The following is a 22,395-nucleotide window of genomic DNA, read 5'->3' on the forward strand; positions in this document are numbered from 1 at the left end:
GTATCTGTGCCCCCCATAAATGTCCTAAGCCTTCCAGGACCCCTCCAGTCTGCACGTAGGTATCTGTGACCCCCGGAAGCCCCCTAACGCCCCAGGAACCCCTACAGCCTTGACGTAGGTATCTGTGACTCCAACGAACCTCCTAAACCACCCAGGACCCCTCCAGCTAGGACGTAGGTATCTGTTCCCCCCTCAACCCCCAATCTCCTGGGGACCCCTAGACCCTGGATGTAGATATCTGTGTCTGCCCTGATCCCCTAAGCACCCCCATTACCCCTTTAGCCTGGACATAGATATCTGTGCTCCCACAGCCCCCCTAAATGCCCTAGCGACCCCTTCAGCCTGGATGTACCTATCTGTGACCCCCACGAACCCCCTAAGCCCCCAGGTATCCCTACAGCCTGGACACAGGTGTCTGAGCACCCCACGAACCCCCTAAGCTCCTCGGGACACATCCAGCCTGGATGTATCTGAGCCCCTAGTGAACCACCTAATCTCCCCGGGACACCGACAGCCTGGACCTAGATATCTGTGCCCCCCACAAACCCCCTATACCCCCCAGGACCCCTCCAGCCTAGATGTAGGTCTCTGTACCCCCACGGCCCCCCTGAGACTCCTACAGCCTGGAGGTTCGTATCTGTGCCCCCCACGAAACCCCAACCCCCCCCGGGACCACTCCAGCCTGAACATAAGTTTCTGTGCACCCCACGAATCCATAAGCACCTGTAGGGACGCCTACAGCATGGACTTAGGTATCTGGGGCCCCCGAAAACCCTCTAAGCCCACCAGGGACCCCTACAGCCTAGAGATAAGTATCTGTGCCCCCCCGAACCCCATAAGACCCCCATACCTCTCCAGCCTGGACTTAGGTATCTGTGTCCCCCACAACCCCTAAGTGCTGAGGACCCCCTCCAGCCTGGAGGTAGGTATCTGTGCCCACCAGAAACCTCCTTAGCCCCCCAGGCACCCCTGCAGCCTGGATGCAGGTATCTGTGCCCCTCACAAACTGCCAAAGCCCCCCGCCCGAAATCCCTCCATCCTGGACCTAGGTATCTGTGCACCCCCAACACACTAATTCCCCCTGGAAGCCCTATTGCCAGCATGTAGGTATCTCTGTACCCCACAAACCCCCTAGCCTCCCAGGGATCCATACAGCCTAGATGTATGTATCTGTGCCCCCCAGAAAACCCCTAATCCACCTGGTGACCCCTACAACATGGACCTAAGTATCTGTGCCCCCCAGGAACCTCCTAAACCCCACAGGAACCACTTCAACCTGGACATAGATGTCTGTGCTTCCCAAAAAATCCCAAAGCCCCCCTAGGGACCCCTAGAGCCTGGAGATAGGTATCTCTGCCATCCGCAAAACCCTCTAATTCTCCCCGGAACCTCTCCAGCCTGGATGTACATAGCTGTGCCCCCCACAGACCCCCTAAGCCCCTAGGGACCCCTCCAGCCTGGATGTAGGTATCTGTGCCCCCCGATGCCCTAAGCCCCCCCCCCAGAATCCCTATAGTCTGGATGTGGGAATCTGTGTCCCCTACAATACCACAAAAACCCCCAGAAACCCCTCCAGGACATAAATAGGTACCTGTGCCCCTCACCAAGTCCCTAAACCCCCAGGGTCCACTGTGCTCACCACAACCCCCTAAGCCATTCAGGGACCCCTCCAGACCAGACGTAGGTATTCGTGTCCTCCACGAAGCCCCTAATTCCCACCAGGACCTCTACAGCCTGGACGCAAGTACCTATGCCCCCCACAACCCCCCTAACTCCCCCAGGGTCCTGACCGTCCTAGATGTAGGTATCTGTGACCCTATGAACCCCCTTAAGCCCCCCCGGAATGCCTCCAGTCTGGACGTAGCTATCTGTACCTCCCATGACCCCTAAGCCCCCCAGGAATCTCTACAGCCTCTAAGTAGGTGTGATGTTCCGTGCATTACCCTGCGTTTCCAGACGGTGACACTGTTGCTCCATGTTGGAAATGCTCTGGGCGTTACTGTGATGGAGCAGGGACTGTCTGTGTGGGGGATGGGACAGCAGGGGGTGACTTTAGGTGAGGGACAGGACCTAAGCCTATAACTCGAGCTAGGCAGGGGGGAAGGGGTCAGCACATTTGCCCGGGAAACTGGACACAGGAAGGGGCTGGCTGGATGGAGTTAGTTTAGTTTTGGTTTGGAGCTGGGTAATTGGAATTCAGGGAATCCCAAACTCGGAACTAAGCTTCCTGAACCCCCAGAAGTACTCGATTGAGGAGTCTTGGTTGTGCCCAAAAGCTCTGCTGTACGCTTCGCTCCTGCTGGCCAAAAAAACTTTCTGTTTTACTGGCTGGCTGAGTCACTGTGTGTCCCAGGAAGAGGGGTGCCAGGCCGGATGTCACCACACTCCGTTACACCCTCTAAGACACTCCGGGACCCCTGCAGCCTGGATGTAGGTATCTGTGCCCCCCACCAAACCCCTAAGCCCCCCAGGGACCCCCACAGCATGGACCTATGTATCTGTGCCCCCACGAGCCCCCTAAGCCCCCCAAGGACCCCTCCAGCCTGGATGTAAGTGGAACCCTTCTGCCAGGCTGAACTGATAGCAGCAAGGACTGGGTTCAATACATAGGGGTCCCTTCCCTACAACGTAATGAAAACCAGCTTCAGCCCCCAACCAGTGACATGTGAAAATTTTACATACGCACCCCTAGGTGCCTCAAATAGGCAATACTTTCCGTCTCGCAAGCACAGAGTCTGGGTGTAGCAGGAAATGTTTAATAATGTAAGATAAACAACATAGCATTAAATTTGGAAAACACCTCAACTAGGCCATGTCCTTTTCCCTGGGATCTTGAGTCTATCAATCCCCAAATCACCCCAAGACTCCAAAGTCCAATACCTCAAATGTTTCAAGAGTCCAGCAACCCCAAAATCACACACAGTCCCGCAGCACTAGAGTTCAAGTGTCTATCTGCAGGGTTTTTCCCCCTGCCAGCCTGGGTAGAAAGGGGCACCTTACATGGTCCACTACCGACTGCCCTGCCTATCCATGGGATTCTGCTTCCGCCTTCCCCACGAACTGCTGAGCTCAGTCCACCAACTACTCTGCTCTACCAGCCAACCTGTGATCTGTTGCAGCTGTCCCCAAGAACTGCTCAGCTCACCTTACTCCATGGGCCACTCCCACCATCCAACAAACTACTCTTCTCCATCAGCTGTTCTGCTCTAAAATATAGTTTCAGACTCTCCCACTAACTAGCACTGCTATTTAGCAATTTCAGCTCAGGAAACTACAACTTCAAATCTTAGAAGAATCAAAAATCAACTCTGCTATTCAATTGCTCAAAAAAAAAGAAAGTGCAAATGGTGTTTCTGGTTCACCGAAGGAGCCCACTCCCTTGTCTAGCGAGTGCCACTGAATTGATGGTGAGAATCCCTGTCTCAAAGCAGTTTCACAGTTCCTCATCCACACAATCAGGGTGACAACACTCCACATCTCACACCCCAACAACAAATAAACTGGGGATATCACAGCTGCCAAAGCAACCATCCCAGGCTGCCGTGGCTGTGTTAGGCGGGGTGGGTGTGCCTATGCAAACACGATCAGTCCCTGAAATTCGTTTCCACACTTGCCATAATTCACCACCAGATGTCAGGCTAGAGTTCATCCTGCTTCTGCTTACACAGGTATCTGTGCTCCCCCCCCACAACCCCCTGATCCCACCGGGACCCATCTAGCCCATATAAAGATATCTATGCTCCCCACAAACCTCTAAGCCCCCCAGGGAACCCACAAGCCCAGATGTAAGCATTTGTATGCCCCAAAAGCCCCCTAAGACCCACAGGACCCCTCCAGCCTGTAGGTAGGTATCTGTGACCCCCAGAACCCCACAAAGACCCTTGGGACCCCTATGGCATGGATGTTTGTATCTGTGACCCCCACAAACCTCCTAAGCTACCAAGGGCACCCTACAATTGGGACGTAGGTATCTGTTCCCCCCTCAACACACCTAATCCCCCCCAGGATCCCTCCAGCCTAGACATAGGTATCTCTGACCTCACGAATCCCCTAAGCCACAACGGGACCCTTCCAGCGTGGACATAGGTATCTGCCCCCACAACCCTCCTAAGACCCTCAAAACCCCTCCAGCCTAGATGCAGGTATCTGTGAACACCACAGACCCCCTAGGCCATGATGGGACCCCTCCAGCCTCGACATATTTATCTGAGCTCCCCACAACCCCCCTAAGCCCTCCGGAACCCCTCCAGCCTAGACGCAGGTATTTGTGCCCAACACGAACCCCCTAAGGCCCCCAGGACCCCTCTTGCCTGGATGAAGGTATCTGTGCCCTCCACAACCCCCTAAGACCACCCCCCAGGATCCCTATAGCCTGGACGTAGGTATCTGTGCACCCTCATGAACCCACTGATCCTCCCAGCGACACTTACAGCATGGACATTGGTATCTGTACTCCAAAATGCCCCAAAGCAACCCTGGGACCCCTACAGCCTCGAAATAGGTATCTGTGCCCCCCACCACAACTCCCTAATACTGCCAGAACTCCTCCAGCATGGATGTAGATATTTGGGACCTCCAGGAACCCCCTAAGCCCTCCCCAGGACTTCTGCAGCCTGGACATAGGTATCTCTGCCCCCCACAAGCCCCCTAAAACCCATAGAGCCCCCACCAGCCTGGTTGTAGGTGTGTGTATGACACACAAACCCCATAAGCTCCCCAGGGCCCCCTCCAATCGGGATCTAGGTATCTGCATAACCACAAACCCTTAAGTCCCCCAGTGACCCATCCAGACCATACATAGGTTTCTGTGCCACTCATCAACTCCCTAAACCCTCAGGGACCATTACAGCCTGGATGTATGTATCTGTGCTCACCACAACCCCCTAAGACATCCAGGGACCTCTCCAGCCTGGACGTAGAGGTTTGTGTCCTCCATGAAGCCCCTAATCCCCACCGGAATGCCTCCAGAATGGACGTAGCTATCTGTAACCCCCACAACCCCAGTGCCCCCCAGGGAGCTCTACAGCCTCTACGTAGGTGTGATGCTCTGGGCATTAACCTGGGTGGCCACACGGTGCCACTGTTTCTTTATGACAGAAATGCTCTTTGCATTACCCTGCGTGACCACACAGTGTCACTGTTGCTCCATGCAGGAAATGCTCTGTGCATTACCCGGCGTGGCCACACGGTGTCACTGTTGCTCCATGCGGGAAATGCACTGGGCATTACTGTGATGGAGTGGGGACTGTCTGTGTGGGGGATGGGAGAGCAGAGGGTGACTTTAGGACCGGACACGTGCTCAGCCTGTAACCTGTGCTAGGCAGGTGGGAGGGGGTCATCACCTTTGCCCGGGAAGCTGGACACAGGAAGGGGCTGGCTGGAGGGAGTTGGGTTAGTTCAGTTTCGCTTTTCATCTGGATGGTTGGAATTCAGGGAATCCCAAACTGGAAACTAAGTTTCCTGAACTCCCAGAAGGACTTTATTGCGGGGTCCTGCTTGTGCCTCCAAGCTCTTCTGTATCCTTCACTCCTGTTGTCCAATAAACCTTCTGTTTTACTGGCTGGCTGAGAGTCACTGTGAGTCCCAGGAAGAGGGGTGCAGGACCAGACTCTCCCACAGTCTGTGACAGACCCAAAGCGCCTTCGGGACCCCTGCAGCCTGGACGTAGGTATCTGTGCCCCCCAACAAACACCTAAGCCCTCTGGAGACCCCTCCAGCCTGAACTTAGGTATCTGTGCCTCCCACAACCCCCCTAAGTCCCCCAGGGACCTATACAGCCAGGACATTGGTATCTGTACCCCATATAGACGCCATAAGCCCCCTGGGACACTCCAGTGTGCACGTAGATATATGTGCCCCTCAGAAACCCCCTAACCCCCCAGGAACCTCTACAGCCTGGACATATGTATTTGCACTCCCACAACCCCCCTAACAGCCCCCTGGGACATCTACAATCTGGAGGTAGATATCTGTGCTCCTCACAAAACCTCTAATCCCCCCTGTGACCGATACAGCCTGGACATACGTATCTATGCCCACCCGAACTCCTAAGACGGCCTGGTAACCCTACAGCCTGGACATAGGTATCTTGGGCCCCCACAAATCCCCTAAGACTCCTAGGATGCCTCTGTGCACCCCAAGGCCCCTAAGATCCCCCGGACCCCTACAACCAGGATTTAGGTGTGACGGTGCTGCCCGTGGGAGCTAGCTGAGGTCACTCAATCAAGCTGAACTGCAAACAAAACAGGGCAGACAAATCCCAAACGCTGGTGGTTATTTCAATACTTAGATTTACCAAGCCAGCACAAAACAGCTTCTGTAGTACCTCACTGGTTACCTAGAAGTTTAAACCACGCAGTTCCCTTAAAGTACGCAACCTCAGGCCTCCATCCAGACACACCTGTCAGATATGATGATGATTCATGAAAATCTTACTTCATCACATAAAAGAAAAGATTCTTCCGATCCCAAGGATCAGCCACATACCCAGGTTCAATTATAACTTAGATTAATAGATTCATAGATTCTAGGGTCAGAAGGGACCAATGTGATCATCTAGTCCGATCCCCTGCACAAAGCAGGCCACAGAACCCTACCCATTCACTTCTATAACAAACCCCTAACCTATGTCTGAGTTATTGAAGTCTTCAAATTGTGGTTTGAAGACCTCAGGCTGCAGAGAATCCACCAGCAATTGACCCATGCCCCACGCTGCAGGGGAAGGTGAAACACCTCTAGGGCTCTGCTAATCTGCCCCGGAGGAAAATTCCTTCCTGACCCCAAATATGGCGATCAGCTAAACCCTGAGCATGTGGGTAAGACTCACCAGTCAACTTACATCTCACCCAAAAGACATGCTATAGCCAATTCTTATTAACTAAGCTAAAATTTATTAGAAAAGAAAAGAGAGAGAGTGTTAGTTAAAAGATTAATAGACATTAATCTTAAGGGCCCAAAAGCAAGCTATTCCTATGGGTAGGAAAGATAGAAAATGTGGCAAAAGAGCACCTTGGCTTAACCACGAGATCTTGCATGACCTACAAAATGAAAAAGGAGTCATATAAAAAATGGAATCTAGGTCAGATTACAAAGGATGAATATAGGCAAATAACACAAGAATGCAGGGGCAAGATTAGAAAGGCAAAGGCACAAAATGACCTGAAACTAGCTATCGGAATAAAGGGAAACAAGAAGGCTTTTTGTCAATACATTAGAAGCAAGAGGAAGACCAAGGACAGGGTAGGCCCACTGCTCAGTGAGGAGGGAGAGACAGTAACGGGAGACTTGGAAATGGCAGAGATGCTTAATGACTTCTTTGTTTTGGTCTTCACTGAGAAGTCTGAACAAATGTCTAACAAAGTGAATGCTTATGGGAAGGGGGTAATTTTAGAAGATAAAATAAAAAAAGAGCAAGTTAAAAATCACTTAGAAAAGTTAGATGCCTGCAAGTCACCAGGGCCTGATGAAATGCATCCTAGAATACTCAAGGAGTTAATAGAGGAGGTATCTGAGCCTCTAGCTATTATCTTTGGGAAATCATGGGAGATGGAGGAGATTCCAGAAGACTGGAAAAGGGCAAATATATTGCCCATCTATAAAAAGGGAAATAAAAACAACCCAGGAAACTACAGACCAGTTAGTTTAACTTCTATGCCAGAGAAGATAATGGAGCAAAAATTAAAGAAATCATCTGCAAACCTTTGGAAGGTGGTAAGGTGATAGGGAATAGCCAGCATGGATTTGTAAAGAACAAATCGTGTCAAACCAATCTGAGTGCTTTCTTTGATAGGACAATAAGTCTTGTGGCTAAGGGAGGAGCGGTGGATGTGGTATACCTAGACTTAGTAAGGCATTTGATACGGTCTCACATGATATCCTTATCAATAAACTAGGCAAATACAATTTAGATGGGCTACTATAAGGTGGGTGCATAACTGGCTGGATAACTGTACTCAGAGAGTAGTTATTAATGGCTTCCAGTCCTGCTGGAAAGGTATAACAAGTGGGGTTCCGCAAGGGTCTGTTTTGCGACCAGCTCTGTTCAATATCTTCATCAACGACTTAGATATTGGCATAGAAAGTATGCTTATTAAGTCTGCGGACGATACCAAACTAGGAGGGATTGCAACTGCTTTGGAGGGCAGGGTCAAAATTCAAACTGATCTGGACAAATTGGAGGAATGGCCTGAGGTGAACCGGATGAAGTTCAATAAAGACAAATGCAAAGTGCTCCACTTAGGAAGGAACAATCAGTTTCACACATACAGAATGGGAAGAGACTGTCTAGGAAGGAGTATGGCAGAAAGTATGAGCTGCATGTCATTCTAGCCTCACTCATTGCTTCCCTTCCTCCCCTACCCCTCCTGGGCTACCGTGGCAGTTATCCTCCCATTTGTGTGATGAAGTAATAAAGAATGCAGGAATTTCAAACAACACTGACTTTATTGCTTCTGCAAGCAGAGATCAAAGGGGGGAGGGGAGCGCAGCCTCCAGCTGCTAGGATAGTCCAGGCAGGACTGAATGTCCATTAGACAAAGCTTAAAGAAGAGAATGAGCTGGGAGTCATTCCCATTTTTGCCCAGGCACTTCTGGCCGACCTCACTGTGGCCAGCCAGGAGCACTCACGGGATGACAATGACAGATACCAGTCCTACTGTACTGTCTGCCGTCTGCAAGGGAAGGGAAGGGAAGGGGATGTTGCTGTGTAGCGCTGTAGCACCATATCTGCCAGCAGCATCCAGTAGACATACGGTGACATTGGAAAAAGGCAAGAAAGGATTTTTTTTCTCTTTCCTTTCACGAGTGGAGGGAGGCAACGACATATACCCTGAACCACCCACGACAATGTTTTTGACCCTTCAGGCTTTGGGAGCTCAGCCAAGAATTCAAATGGTTTTCGGAGAGTGCGGGAACTGTGGGATAGCTACAATCATCAGTCGCCCCTCCCTCCGTGAGCATTCATTTTATTCTTTGGCTTTCTGGTACGCTTGTCTCAGTTCCTTAAGTTTCAGCACTGCACTGAGTCCCTGTTGTGGCCTCTGTCCATCATAGCCTTGGAGATTTTTTTCAAATGTTTTGGCATTTTTTCTTTTGGAACGGAGTTCTGATAGAACAGATTCATCTCCCCATACAGAGATCAGCTTCAGTATCTCCAGTACGGTCCATGCTGGAGCTCTTTTTTGATTCTAGGACTGTATGGTCACCTGTACTGATCAGCACTCCACGCTGGGCAAACAGGAAATGAAATTCAAAATTCAAAAAGTTCGCAGGGCTTTTTCTGTATACCTGGCAAGTGCATCCAAGTTCAGATTGCTGTCCAGAGCGGTCACAATGGTGCACTGTGGGATAGTGCCCGGAGACCAATACCATCAAATTGCAGCCACATTAACCCTAATCCGACATAGCTATACCGATTTCAGCACTACTCATCATCAGGGAAGAGTACAGATACCGGTATTAAGAGCCCGTTATACTGATATAAAGGGCTTCGTTGTGTGGACGGATGCAGGGTTAATGCGATTTAATGCTGCTAAATTAGATATAAACTCGTAGTGTTGACCACGCCAGAGAGAGCAGCAGGTTTCCCCTATTGTTTCCTGCTCTTGTTTTCTTGACTAGTTTCTCTTCTGCACCAACTTACACTTTCGCTTGGTGAACCTGGCTAGTTCAGTTGGTAGCACAGCAGACTGATAATCTGAGGGTCCAGAATTCAAGTCCCTAGTCAGGTGATGAACTGCTCACTATATCTTTAAAATTCTGTCTTTCTGGAGTTGTCTTTTATCTTGTTTTTTCTCTTCAGGATTTTGCCTTTCCTAAGAAGGGCCTTTGTGGGGGTGGGGATTGAAGGGGCAACTTCCTGACATCCCCCCTGTTCTCACAGCCTGGAGGAATAAAGGCCTCTGAGCATATAGCATGTTCCTCCCCTGCACACACACACACAGAATATCCCTAAGGAATTAGAATCGCCTGCTGCCTTCCCCATCCTGCTGGATCCCAAAATGAGGATACTCTTCAGCCTAAACCCATTTCCCCTCTATTCCCAATGCCCCTCAGACCCAACCCTCAGTCCCTCCTGTGCTCACTGCTCCTCACTCCCAACCAGAGCCTGCTCCTTTTCACCCTTCTCCTCTGCCCCAATCCACAACCCCCTCCTATTCCCATTGCCTCTCAATCCCAACCCACAGCCCCCTCCTATTCCCAGTGCCCCTCAATCCCAACCCACAGCCCCCTCCTATTCCCAGTGCTCCTCAGTCCCAGCCCACAGCTCCTTCCTTCCCTCCAGCAGCAGGTGCTTCAGACCCCCTCAGGAAGATTTTCTTGCAAGGTTTCGTGTATGAGTCTTCATGTGGATTTTACAGTATGTTGGAAATATGTTGGGTTGCTTGCCAAAATGATCACTTTTGGCTGGTGTTGGATTCCCAGTCTCCTTGTTATTGGGACAGGAGAAATAAAGGGTTGTTGTCCTTGTTGTGTGAATCGAGGGCAGCAGAACTGTGCTTGGCAGACCCCGATGGAGGGACTCACCCTCAATTCAATAGCACTCGCTAGGCAGGGGACATTGGTTCCAAAACCAAGTGGGCTGGGGTCTGAGTCCTCATAGTAAAATTTAGGTATTAGACCAACTTTAGGACAGGGTGGCTGTGGAGGCGCGAGTGAGTCCCTAGACAACATAGTGAGTACGGTGCCTTCTTATTTTCCCCCTTTTCCACCCAGGATGGCAGATGAACTCTACAGAGGCACCTCTGGGCTTGCACTGACTAAGGACAATAGCTGTGAGTGGGGTGCAGAGAGGGGATGGCTCATGTTAAATGACTTTTGGTTGCTGGACTTACGAACCGTAGGGAAAAGGACAATGCCCAGCTTATTTGTGGGTGGATCTTTTCCTCGTGGTTTAGGTTCATGTGTTGGGGCTGCTGACATGACTTCTGCTAACCCTGGGCTTGCATTGCAATGTAGACGTACCCTGAGAGTGCAGCTATATTGAGATAAAATCCCTGTGGCCCGGCTGGCCTGGATGATCTGATTTGGGCTTCTGGGGCTCAGGTTGTGAGGCTAAAAGCTGCAGTGCAGACATTTGGGCTCAGACTGGAGCCCAGGCTCGGAGACCCTCACCCCTCGTGGGGTCCCTGAGGCTGGACTCAAGCGCAAGTTTCTACACTGTAATTTTATTACCCTGCAACACAAGCCCCAGAAGCCTGAATCAGCTGACCCAGGGTTTGAGAATAGTGACTTGGGTGTGTTAATGGCAGTGTAGACGTAATGCTAGGCTATGTCCACAGTGTAATGAAACACCCAGAGCTGCCCCATGCCAGCTCAGGCTCCTGGGGCTTGGGCCGTGGGGTGGTAAATTTGCAGTGTAGACGTCTCGGCTCAGGCTCAATACCGGGGTCTGGGACCCCACAAGGTTGGGAGGGAGTTTAGCAAGCCAAAAAGGTAAAACGGCAGTGGAGTATTACCGTGGACTCAATGGCATTTCTCCCCTGGTCTGTCTGCTTTGGGACAGGGACAATGACCTGTCCTGCTGCATTTGTTATTTCAAAGGGCAGTTTAGGATTTTCATTCTCAGACACTGGGCACAAAGCAGGACTCAACCTTCGATGGAAACTAAACGAGCTGCCCACAGATTCTGGCAGCCACAATGAGCATTTGGTGTGAGAGCTCAGATCTGCCCCTGTCCCAGAGGGAGGAGGTCATCTGTAAGGGGACTGGACCACTAAACTATCAGCTCCTAACTCCCAAACTTTCAGTAACTCTATTATCAGTGGCTGTGAGCATAATTTAAACCATAAGAAAAACCACACTGGGCTAGACCAAAGGCCCATCTAGCTCTGAATCTTGTCTTCTGACAGTAGCCAATACCAGGTGCTCCAAAATCTACTCCCTCAGGCACCACTGGGAGTTGAACCCAGGATCTCCTGCTTATAAGGTAAGTGTTTTAACCAGCTGAGCCATGGTGCCTGCATATAGCTAAAACACAGTGTCTGACCACACCTGACTCACTGACATCTCCACCAGGCCCTGACAAGCTTTGCTTGTGTTTGGATTCTGCAAAGCAGAGGAGAAGATCAGGTTTTCCTTGCAAGCTGTGCGTGTGTGTGTGAATCTTTGGCCAGGTCTGCACTACAAAGTTATTTTAGCATCATCACATTGCTGAGGTGCTTGAAAAACACACAACGCTCCCTCGGTCACCAGCTTTTGGCTGGTGCACACACTGCAATGCCACGTCTGGCCACAAAACTGCCCTGTTTTGGTGACAAAATAAAACCACCTCGACGAGAGGCCTAGAGCTTTTTGCAGCAAACTTAAAGTGACAGAGTGCCAGTTTAGATGCTGCCGTTCATTATATAACCATAACTGGCCTCCAGCAGTATCCCACAATGCCATCTGTGAGCTCACCTGCCCTGCATTCTGCTACAGAGCCATGGGGCCCTCCCCTTTCATAGCTCCAGGAAGTTCTGACAGCTGAGCCTGCTGCTCTGCTCCGGCAGCCAGGAGCAAATCTCTGCCATGGATGCTGCTCACTCCCACCCTGCAAACATAGAGCAGATGGCAGGAGCTTCCTTACAGTGGGGCTGCGGGGCTTTGGCATCTGAACTCTGACACCCCCATGACACCCCTTCCCTCGAGAAGGCTCTTACCTTCTAAACAGGGATGGCTGTTTTCTAGTAAAATCACTAGAAGAGAAGGAGAAAACCAGAAAGAGGTTCCTCCTGGCGCTCACGTCCGTGAACCCGAATACTCTCTCAGTCCTCAAAGACAGACCTGGAGAAGGAGATTTGCTGAAGCAAAGCCACAGGGGTCTCTGAGGTTTCCCTGGCCCCTCGCCACTCTCCTGCCTGGATGATGTCAGAATCTCTCTGTGAGGTTACCACCTCCCCAACAACAGTCTTTGACCAAAAGTGTGAGGTCCTGTAAAAGGCCTTTGTGATGTCACTGCTACACCCCTCCCTTGCTGTGCCAATGTCCTGCCCCTGGCCAGGCACTTTGGAGGTTTGAGCTACTCCCTGTGAATCACCACACTCAAGGAGCATTCATTCTAGGAAGCAAGTTGGCTAGACAGTAAAACATCAGACGCTGCTCCCAATGCTACATTCAGTTTTTCAGAAATTAGTCGATTTTATGTCCAGAAGAGACCATCAGAACATTTAATCATATAATCATAGAATATCAGGGTTGGAAGGGACCTCAGGAGGTATCTAGTCCAATCTACTGCTCAAGGCAGGACCAATCCCCAACTAAATCTTACCAGCCAGGGCTCTGTCAAACCTGACCTTAAAAACCTCTAAGGAAGAAGATTCCACCACCTCCCTAGGTAACCCATTCCAGTGCTTCACCACCGTCCTTGTGAAAAAGTTTTTTCCTAATATTCCACCTAAATCTTCCTTGTTGCAGCTTGAGACCATTACTCCTTGTTCTGTCATAAGGTACCATAGAGAACAGTCTAGATCCATCCTCTTTGGAACCCCTTTCAGGTACTTGAAAGCAGCTATCCAATCCCCCCTCAGTCTTCTCTTCTGCAGACTAAACAAGCCCAGTTCCCTCAACCTCTCCTCATAAGTCATGTGCTCCAGACCTCTAATCATTTTTGTTGCCCTCTGCTGGAATCTTTCCAAGGTTTCCACATCCTTCCTGTAGTGTTGGGCCCAAAACTGGACACAGTACTTCAGACGGGGCTCCACCAATGTCGAATAGAGGGGAATGATCACATCCATCAATCTGCTGGCAATGCCCCTACTTATACAACCCAAAATGCCGTTAGCCTTCTTGGCAACAAGTGCACACTGTTGACTCATAGCCAGCTTCTCGTCTACTGTAATCTCTAGGTCCTTTTCTGCAGAACCGCTTCCTAACCATTCGGTCCCTAGTCTGTAACAGCGAATGGGATTCTTCTGTCCTAAGTGCAGGATTCTGCACTTGTCCTCGTTGAACCTCATCAGGTTTCTTTTGCCCCAGTCCTCTAATTTGTCTAGGTCCCTCTGTATCCTAACCCTACCCTCCAACATATCTACCACTCCTCCCAGTTTAGTGTCATCTGCAAACTTGATGAGGGTGCAGTCCACGCCATTCTCCAGATCATTAATGAAGATATTGAACAAAACTGGCTGCAGGACCAACCCTTGGGGCACTCCGCTTGAAACTGGCTGCCAGCTAGACATGGAGACTTTGATCAGTGCCCATTGAGTCTGACGATCTAGCCAGCTTTCAGACCACCTTACAATCCATTCATCCAGCCCATACTTTAACTTGCTGGCAAAAATACTGTGGGAGACCACATCAAAAGCTTTGCTAAAGTCAAGGAATAACACATCCACTGCTTTCCCCTCATCCACAGACCCAGTTATCTCCTCATAGAAGGCAATTAGGTTAGTCAGGTATGACTTGCTCTGGTGAATCCATGCTGACTGTTCCTGATCACTTTCCTCTCCTCTAAGTGCTTCAGAAGTGATTCCTTGAGGATCTGCTCCATGATTTTTCCAGGGATTGAGGTGAGACTGACTGGCCTGTAGTTCCCCAAATCCTCCTTCTTCCCTTTTTTAAAGATGGGCACTACAGTAGCCTTTTTCCAGTCATCTGGGACCACCCCCGATCGCCATGAGTTTTCATAGATAATGGGTAATGGCTCTGCAATCACATCCGCCAACTCCTTTAGCACCCTCGGATGCAGCGCATCCAGCCCCATGGACATGTGCTGGTCTCCAGTTTTTCTAAATAGTCTCGAACCATTTCTTTCTCCACAGAGGGCTGGTCACCTTCTCCCCACACTGTGCTGCCCAGTGCAGCAGTCTGGGAGCTGACCTTGTTTGTGAAGACAGAGACAAAAAAAGCATTGAGTACATTAGCTTTTTCCACATCCTCCCTCATTCAGTAAGAGGCCCACACTTTCCTTGACTTTCTTCATGTTATTAACATACCTGAAGAAACCCTTCTTCTTACTCTTAACATCTCTTGCCTGCTGCAACTCCGAGTGTGATTTGGCCTTCCTGACTTCACTCCTGCATGCCTGAGCAATATTTTTATACTCCTCTCTGGTCATTTGTCCAATCTTCCACTTTTTGTAAGCTTCTCTTTTGCGTTTAAGATCAGCAAGGATTTCACTGTTAAGCCAAGCTGGCCACCTGCCATATTTACTATTCTTTCTACACATCAGGATGGTTTTTTCCTGCAACCTCAATAAGGATTCTTTAATCCTTTAGAGGATTTGAACTGATTTCAGTGGAGGCACATGTTTGCTAGGTTTATATGCATTTGCACAGGAAGATAATAAGTGTTTGCATTCATTTCAGGGATCCCTACTCAGTGGAACTCGTGAACATAACAGAAATACAATTACTTTTGTTGAAGAAAGAGGTGCGTAAGGGGGCATTTGGATCTGAACCAAGGACTACTTGATTTGCAGTCAAACACTCTACCACTGAGCTATACCCCCATGACTGCTAAGAAAGTAAGTCAGTGATCTTAAAGAGTTTGAAGGACAGGCCCTGCCTCAGAGATCTCCTGTTCTCTTCCCAGACCACAGTGCTTTTAAAAATGGGGTTTCATTAAACTTATAGATGCATGGAGACATCACAGCTTGCACACCCACCCACATAGATTCCCCCAGTGACGTAGCTACCACCTCTCGGGGAGATGGATTAACTACACGGGCGGGACAGCTCTCTCCCCTCTGCTTAGAGCATCTTCATTATTTATGAATAGGTAGGAAAGAACCTCCTGAATGGACAGTAACCAATTGATCAAATATTGGTGGGTGTGCATTCAATATGGGTAACTGGTCATACTGGGCTGGATTAGAAGGAGTATTGGCAGCAGATGGAGGGAAGTGACTATTCCCCTCTATTCGGCATTGGTGAGGCCACATCTGGAGCATTGCGTCCAGTTTTCGCCCTCCCACTAGAGAAACAAGTTAGAGAGAATCTAGGAGAGGGCAACAAAAATGATTAGGGGGCAGGGGACTTACAAGGAGAGGCTGAGGACAGGACCACCTAGAGGGGGGGCACGTGGGGCAATTTGCCCCAGGCCCTGAAGGGCCCCCATGAGAATATAGTATTCTAGACTATTGCAACTTTTTTTATGGAAAGGGCCCCCAATTTTGTTTTGCCCCAGGCTCTGAATCCTCTGGGTGGCCCTGCCCACTCCACCCCCTGACTCATTCTCCTCCCTCTGAGGCCCCACCTATGCTCTGCCCTCACTCCCATTTGGCCACTTCCCACCCCTGCTCTTTCTCTTTGGTTGAGGCCTGCTGGTCCAACTTTCGCTTGCTCCTCTTCTACCCGAAGGCCCCCTTCTGCCTCTCCACCCCCTACCCCAAGGCCTGTCTGCTGCCCCCACCTCTCTGCCCTTCCCCTGAGACTCACCCTGCCCAAACCTCTCTGCCCCCTCCCCTAAGACCAGCCCTGCCCACCACTTGTGCCTCTCTGCTTCTCCCCTGGGACCCACCCTGCCCAGCACTCACACCTCTCTATCCCCTCCCCTGACCTGACCTGTCCACCACCCACACCTCTCTGCCCGTCCCCTAAGACCCGCCCTGTCCACCTCTTTCCTCGGTCATCTCTTGTTATTCATTGAAACATCAAGGATGGAATAAATAGCTGAGTTTACTCCAGGGTGAGGAAGAAAGGAGCCACCAATCCCCTAGCAAAGCTCAGTGCCCAGGAGAAAACCTACCCTCTGCTATTGCAATCCCTGATGTGCTGGGGATATGATGGTAAAGGAACTGTCTGAATGATCAAGGCAGGAAATGGACAACAATCTAGAGGAACGTCATTGACCACAAAAACACCCTCCTCATGCTCCACCCAGAAGGGAAATGAGCAGGAATTCTTGCAGTTCAGCCATGGACACAACTCCACAAAGGCACAGCACTGTGTGTGTTGTGGAAGCTGGTCTGAGGGAACAACTGGAATTGATCACAGATTGAGAACAGAACTAGAGTGTAGTGAGAGACCCATTTCAAACAAGTAGTTATGGCCGAGTGGCTAAGTCGATGGACTAGCAATCCATTAGGGTTTCCTAGCACAGGTTCACATCCTGTCGACTACAGCTGAAGTTGTGGTTCTTTAGTTTCAAGGGAGCTGGGTCTTTTCTCACTCCCAAGCTATGTCTACACTATTGGGTAATGTGGCTTTAAAGTGTTTTAATTAAACAGCTGTTGCATGTCCACACTATACTCCTTGTGTCACCAGAGCACATCCAGGCTAGAATCTTGGATGGCTACATAAAGCAGTGCATTGTGGGTAGCTGTGCAACTGGCTGCAGGTGTTTTGGGAAGGGTTTGCAAGACCTCATGGCTGGTACAGCATCACATGATGCAGGTTTGTCTATCCCATTGTTCCATGGGACTCCTACTAGATTGCCAGCTGCTTTTCAACTGCAATGTGTCTGGTGGGGTAGAGAGTGTGTTTGCGTGTGTAGGGGGAGAGTGAGTGTGTGGGCACACTGCCTCTAAGTGCAGACAGCTGCTGCAAGCAACCAGTCCTGAGGCAGGGGGAGGGAGACAGCCCCAACATCAGCCCCTGCTTCCCTCACTGGCTCAGGTCAGCACAGCAGCCTCTGTCACACACACACACACACACACACACACACACACACACACACACACACACACACACACACACACTGCTGCCTGCTTAGCTCTGTGTCATGGGTGTTGAAACAGGGGGTTAGAGGGCTGTGGCTCCACCACTGTTTACCAGCTGTTAGGACCAGTGATGGAGTGGGGGGAAGGGTGGAGTATTGGGGGGAAGAGGCATTCTGTGGGTGTGGCCTCGGGGGGAGGGGTGGTGTGAGTGTGGGTCCTTGAGGAAGGGGTGTCATGGGAGTGCCACAGTTCAGACAACGGTGCCCCCCCACTGTAAGGAAGCTCCCGCCGCCCCTGCTCTGTGTTCGCAGAGCAGGAGAGAGCAGCATCCACGGCAGTGATTTGCTCCCCGGGGCTCCGGCAGGGGGTTGGGAGACGATTTAAAGGGCCCGAGGCTCCGGCCACTGCAGGAAGCCCTGGGCCCTTTAAATCACCAGCCTGGGGAAGCCGGGCCGGGCTGGCACAGCGTACCCGCTCTTGCTGGTATCCCATACTGGACTGGACTCACTTACTTTCACCTCTGGAAGGTCCTCATGTGGATCAATAACTGGTTAAAAGCTAGGAAACAAAGGGTAGAAATAAATGGTCAGTTTTCAGGATGCAAACAGGTAACTAGTGGTGTCTGTACTGGGACCAGGACTAGTCAACATATTGATAAATGATCTGCTAAACAGCGAGGTGACAAAATTTGCAGATGATCCAAAACTACTGAGGATAGTTAAGTGCAAAGCAGCCTGTGAGGAGCTAATAAGAGATTTCACAAAACTGGGTGAAAGGGCAACAAAATGGCAGATGAAATTCAATGCTGATGAATGCAAAGTGATGCACATTGGCAAACACAATCCCAACTCTACATATAAAACGATGGGATGTCAAATAGCTGTTGCAATTCAAGTGAGAGATCTTGGAGTCACTGTGGGATAGTTCTCTGCAAACATCCACTCAGTGTGCAGCAGCCGGCAAAAAGCAAACAGAATGTTGGGAATCATTAAGAAAGGGATAGAAAATAAGAGAGAAAATCTTATTGCCGCTGTATAAATCAATGGTACGCCCACATCTTGAATGCTGCATGCAGATATGGTCACCCCATTTCAGAAAAGATGTATTGGAATTCTAAAAGGTTCAGAAAGGGGTATGGAGTGTCTGCCATCTGAGGAGAGAATAATAGGCCTGGGACTTTTCATCTTGGAGAAAAGATGACTAAGGGAGGATATGATAGAGGTCTATAAAATCATGACTGGTGTGGATAAAGTAAATAAGGAAGTGTTACTTATTCCTTCTCATCACACAAGAACTTGGAGTCACCAAATAAAATTAATAGGCAGCACGTTTAAAACAAACAAAAGGAAGTACTTTTTCAGACAGTCAACCTGCGGAACTCCTTGCCAGAGGATGTTGTGAAGGTCAAGACTATAACAGGGCTCAGAAAAAGAGCTAAATCGATTCATGGAGGACATGCTCTGAGCCAGGATGGGCAGGGAAGGTGTCCCTAGCCTCTGTTTGCTGGGAGCGGGTGACAGGGGATAGATCACTTGATGATTACCTGTTCTGTTCATTCCCTCTGGGGTACCTGGCTTTGGCCGCTATGGGAAGACAGGACACTGGGCGAGATGGACCCAGTCTGACCCAGTCTGACTGCTCTTACATCCTTATGCTCCTTTCATACAGATGCCTGGGATTCTGCCTGACAATGTGTCCCTGAGGTCTCAGCCAAAATGCCCAGACAGGCAAACACTCTGGGTTCCTGAAGCCTCTGCCCCCCACCTAGTGCCTATGGCTCTTCCCTGCCCCTTGCTGCTGCTCCTTGCTGTAGAAGGTGAAAGGAGCAGAGGCAGCGCAGGAGCCTTCTGGGAATGCAGATCTGAGACTTTGGGAGAGACACATTGTCTGAGACATCAGGGCGCTGTAAACCATGCAGCCACCCCCTCAATCATGGGCCTGTTCCAGCCCTGAGTCTGGGTTACCGTGATCCCTTCCACACAGCAGGGTGCCCACTGTTGTGTATTTGGTTGTCATGGTTTTTGTTCCCATGCAACTGAGTTAGATTATTAGGGGTTAGCCCAGCCAGCTTCGGCCGGTTGGATTAGCTCTGTGTCTGTAAATAAATGGTAGTTTTGTTAGCTGTCTGCTGTCTAGCCTCAAGTGATTTCTTCCTAAACCGGCTGCCCCTAAGGATATAACAAGTGGCGACGAGGATGGGATTCCGGTGCTGCTCCAGCAACACAAGGAAGTAGAAATCAAGGTACAGAAAGTGAAACTAAAAATCACAGCTACTCAGACTGGGCCACTGGAACCTTTTGATGAGAATATAGAGCAGTGGCCTGCATATACTGAGTGTTTTGAGCTTTTTGTTATTGCAAATGACATTCCAGAAGAGAAGAAGGTGCCCATATTCTTAAGTGTTGTAGGAGCTAAAACCTACTCCCTGCTACGCAGCTTACTATACCCTGTTAAGCCTGAGACTAAATCTTACAGTGACATGAAATCTTACTGAGACTAAATCTTACAGGGATCCTGGGGTCCCATTTTTCCCCAAAACCACTGGTAGTTAATGAAAGATATCGGTTCCACAAAAGAGACCAAAAAGAAAATGAAAGAGTTGTACAATTTGTAGCAATTTTAAAAAAGTTAGCAGAACACTGTGAATTTAAAGAGACGTTAAATGATGCCCTGTGGCCTCTACAGAGAAGCTATATGGAAGTGCCTACTGACAGAGGCTCAGCTTACATTACAGAAGGCTGTTGATATTGCTGTATCCATGGAACTGGCTACAAGGGAGGCGCAATACATCGGTGCATCCCATAGGCTGCAAAAAGTGTCACAAGAACCTACCCACAAAATTGTGCAGAGTCAGGAACGTTACTGCTGTGGTAAGCCGGGTCACCAGGCATCAGAATACTGGTGTAAGGACCTGGTGTGTCGACACTATGGCAAAAAGGGACACATTGAGTGTGCCTGTAAACAAAAAAACAAGAGGCCTGTGGTCTGGCCGACAAAAAGAGGAACCCTGCATACTCTAGGGCAGACCCAGGATGATCAAGGTGACACCTCATCGCAAGCAGAAGTGCCACTGCATGTTTTGTCTTTGGCTGTGGGCTCACGTGAATACGGGGTAACCCCGTTATTGGATGGAAAACCTATACGCATGGAACTGGACACCGGTGCAGCCGTCTCGCTGGTCTCCGAAACTGTATAAAGAAAAACTACAGCATCTTCCGCTTAAGGCAACAAAAACTGTTTTGAAGACGTATACGGGAGAAGCTGTGCCCATGTTGGGCACTATTGATGTTAAGGTGGAGCTCAATGGACAGGCTGCTAAATTGCCACTGTTTGTGGTGAGAGGTAACTACCCAGCCTTAATGGGTAAGTCTTGGCTTTGGCAGATTCAGCTGACCTGGGCAGAAGTGCACTGGATGACTAAAGAAGAAACCAGTCTAAACCCTATACTAAGAAAACATGCTGCTGTTTTTGGAGATGATTTGGGACGTATGAAGAGAATCACTGTGACATTGAACATTAAACCTGATAGTCTATCAAAATATCTGAAAGCCTGTACTGTGCCATATGCCATCAGGCCAAAAGTCGAAACAGACCTGGAGTGCCTGGTCACAAATGGAGTCCTAACACCAGTTACCCATAGTTCATGGGCCACTCCTATCCTTCCAATAGTGAAGAAAGATGGCTCTCTCCGGATTAGCGGTGATTTTAAAGTCACTGTCAACCCAGTGTTGTGTGCAGAGCAATACCCTCTTCCCTACATAGATGACCTCTTCGCAGGCGTGGCTCGGGGACAAAAGTTCACTAAGATTGATCTGAGTCAAGCCTATTTACAGATGCATGTCGATTATAAGTCCTAAGATCTGTTGACTATTGTGACTCATAAGGGGCTTTATCGATACTGTCGCCTACCCTTCAAAATAATGTCTGCTCCCACCCTGTTCCAGAGGGCTATGGAACAGATCTTGTGTGGCTTGTCAGGAGTTCAGTGCTATCTGGATGATATCCTGGTCACTGGAAGGAATGAAGAGGATCACTTAAAGAATTTAGAGGCTACCCTACAAAGACTGGAAGAGTATGGCCTACGACTTCGCAAAGACATGTGTGAATTCTTCAAGCTCTCTGTTGAATATTTGGGACACATCATTGATTCTGCAGGTCTTCATAAGGCCCCTGCAAAAGTTAAAGCTATGGTAGAGGCTCCCCCACCTTGAAATGTAAGCCAGCTGCACTCGTTTCTAGGACTACTGAACTATTATGGAAAGTTCATCTCACAGTTAGCCACACTGCTAAAACCACTTCATGAGCTCCTGGGGCAGAACAAGGCCTGGAAGTGGACTGAAGCCTGTGATGTTGCATTTAACAAAGCTAAGGATGCACTGCTAAATTCTGAAGTTCTAATGCACTTTGATCCATCCTTACCCCTACAATTGGCTACGATGCCTCCCCTTATGGAATGGGAGCAGTCGTGTCATACATTATGCCTTCTGGAGAAGAGAGACCTATTGCTTTTGCTTCTTGCACTCTAAGCAAAGCAAAAACTAACTACTCCCAAATCGAACGTGAGGCATTAGGAATTGTTTCTGGAATTCGGAAGTTTCATCAGTACCTGTATGGGAGAAAGTTTACTCTTCTCACAGACCATCGACCTCTGATGTCAATTTTTGGACCCTACACAGGCATTCCCCCTTTAGCTGCTAGTTGTATGCAACGTTGGGCATTGTTACTTTCAGCATACACTTATAAAATTAAATATCGGAAATCCACTCTGCACGGCAATGCAGATGGCCTCTCAAGGTTGCCTTTGCAGATCAAACATC

The 22,395-nt window shown here is 49.5% G+C and overlaps 1 protein-coding gene and 2 non-coding genes across 3 annotated transcripts in view; all 3 read right to left on the reverse strand.

The window, feature by feature from the left end:
* LOC127054300 (zinc finger protein 707-like) overlaps nt 1-22,395 on the reverse strand; it is a 1,187,881-nt gene that overhangs the window by 1,144,283 nt on the left and 21,203 nt on the right. The gene's annotated exons all lie outside the window — the stretch shown is intronic.
* Nucleotides 11,885-11,958, reverse strand: TRNAI-UAU (transfer RNA isoleucine (anticodon UAU)). Its single transcript has one exon. It is a non-coding gene; the product is annotated as a tRNA-Ile (tRNA).
* Nucleotides 15,356-15,427, reverse strand: TRNAC-GCA (transfer RNA cysteine (anticodon GCA)). The gene has a single exon. It is a non-coding gene; the product is annotated as a tRNA-Cys (tRNA).

The sequence above is a fragment of the Gopherus flavomarginatus genome, chromosome 6 (genome assembly GCF_025201925.1).
Source record: "Gopherus flavomarginatus isolate rGopFla2 chromosome 6, rGopFla2.mat.asm, whole genome shotgun sequence".
Classification (NCBI taxonomy): domain Eukaryota; kingdom Metazoa; phylum Chordata; order Testudines; family Testudinidae; genus Gopherus; species Gopherus flavomarginatus.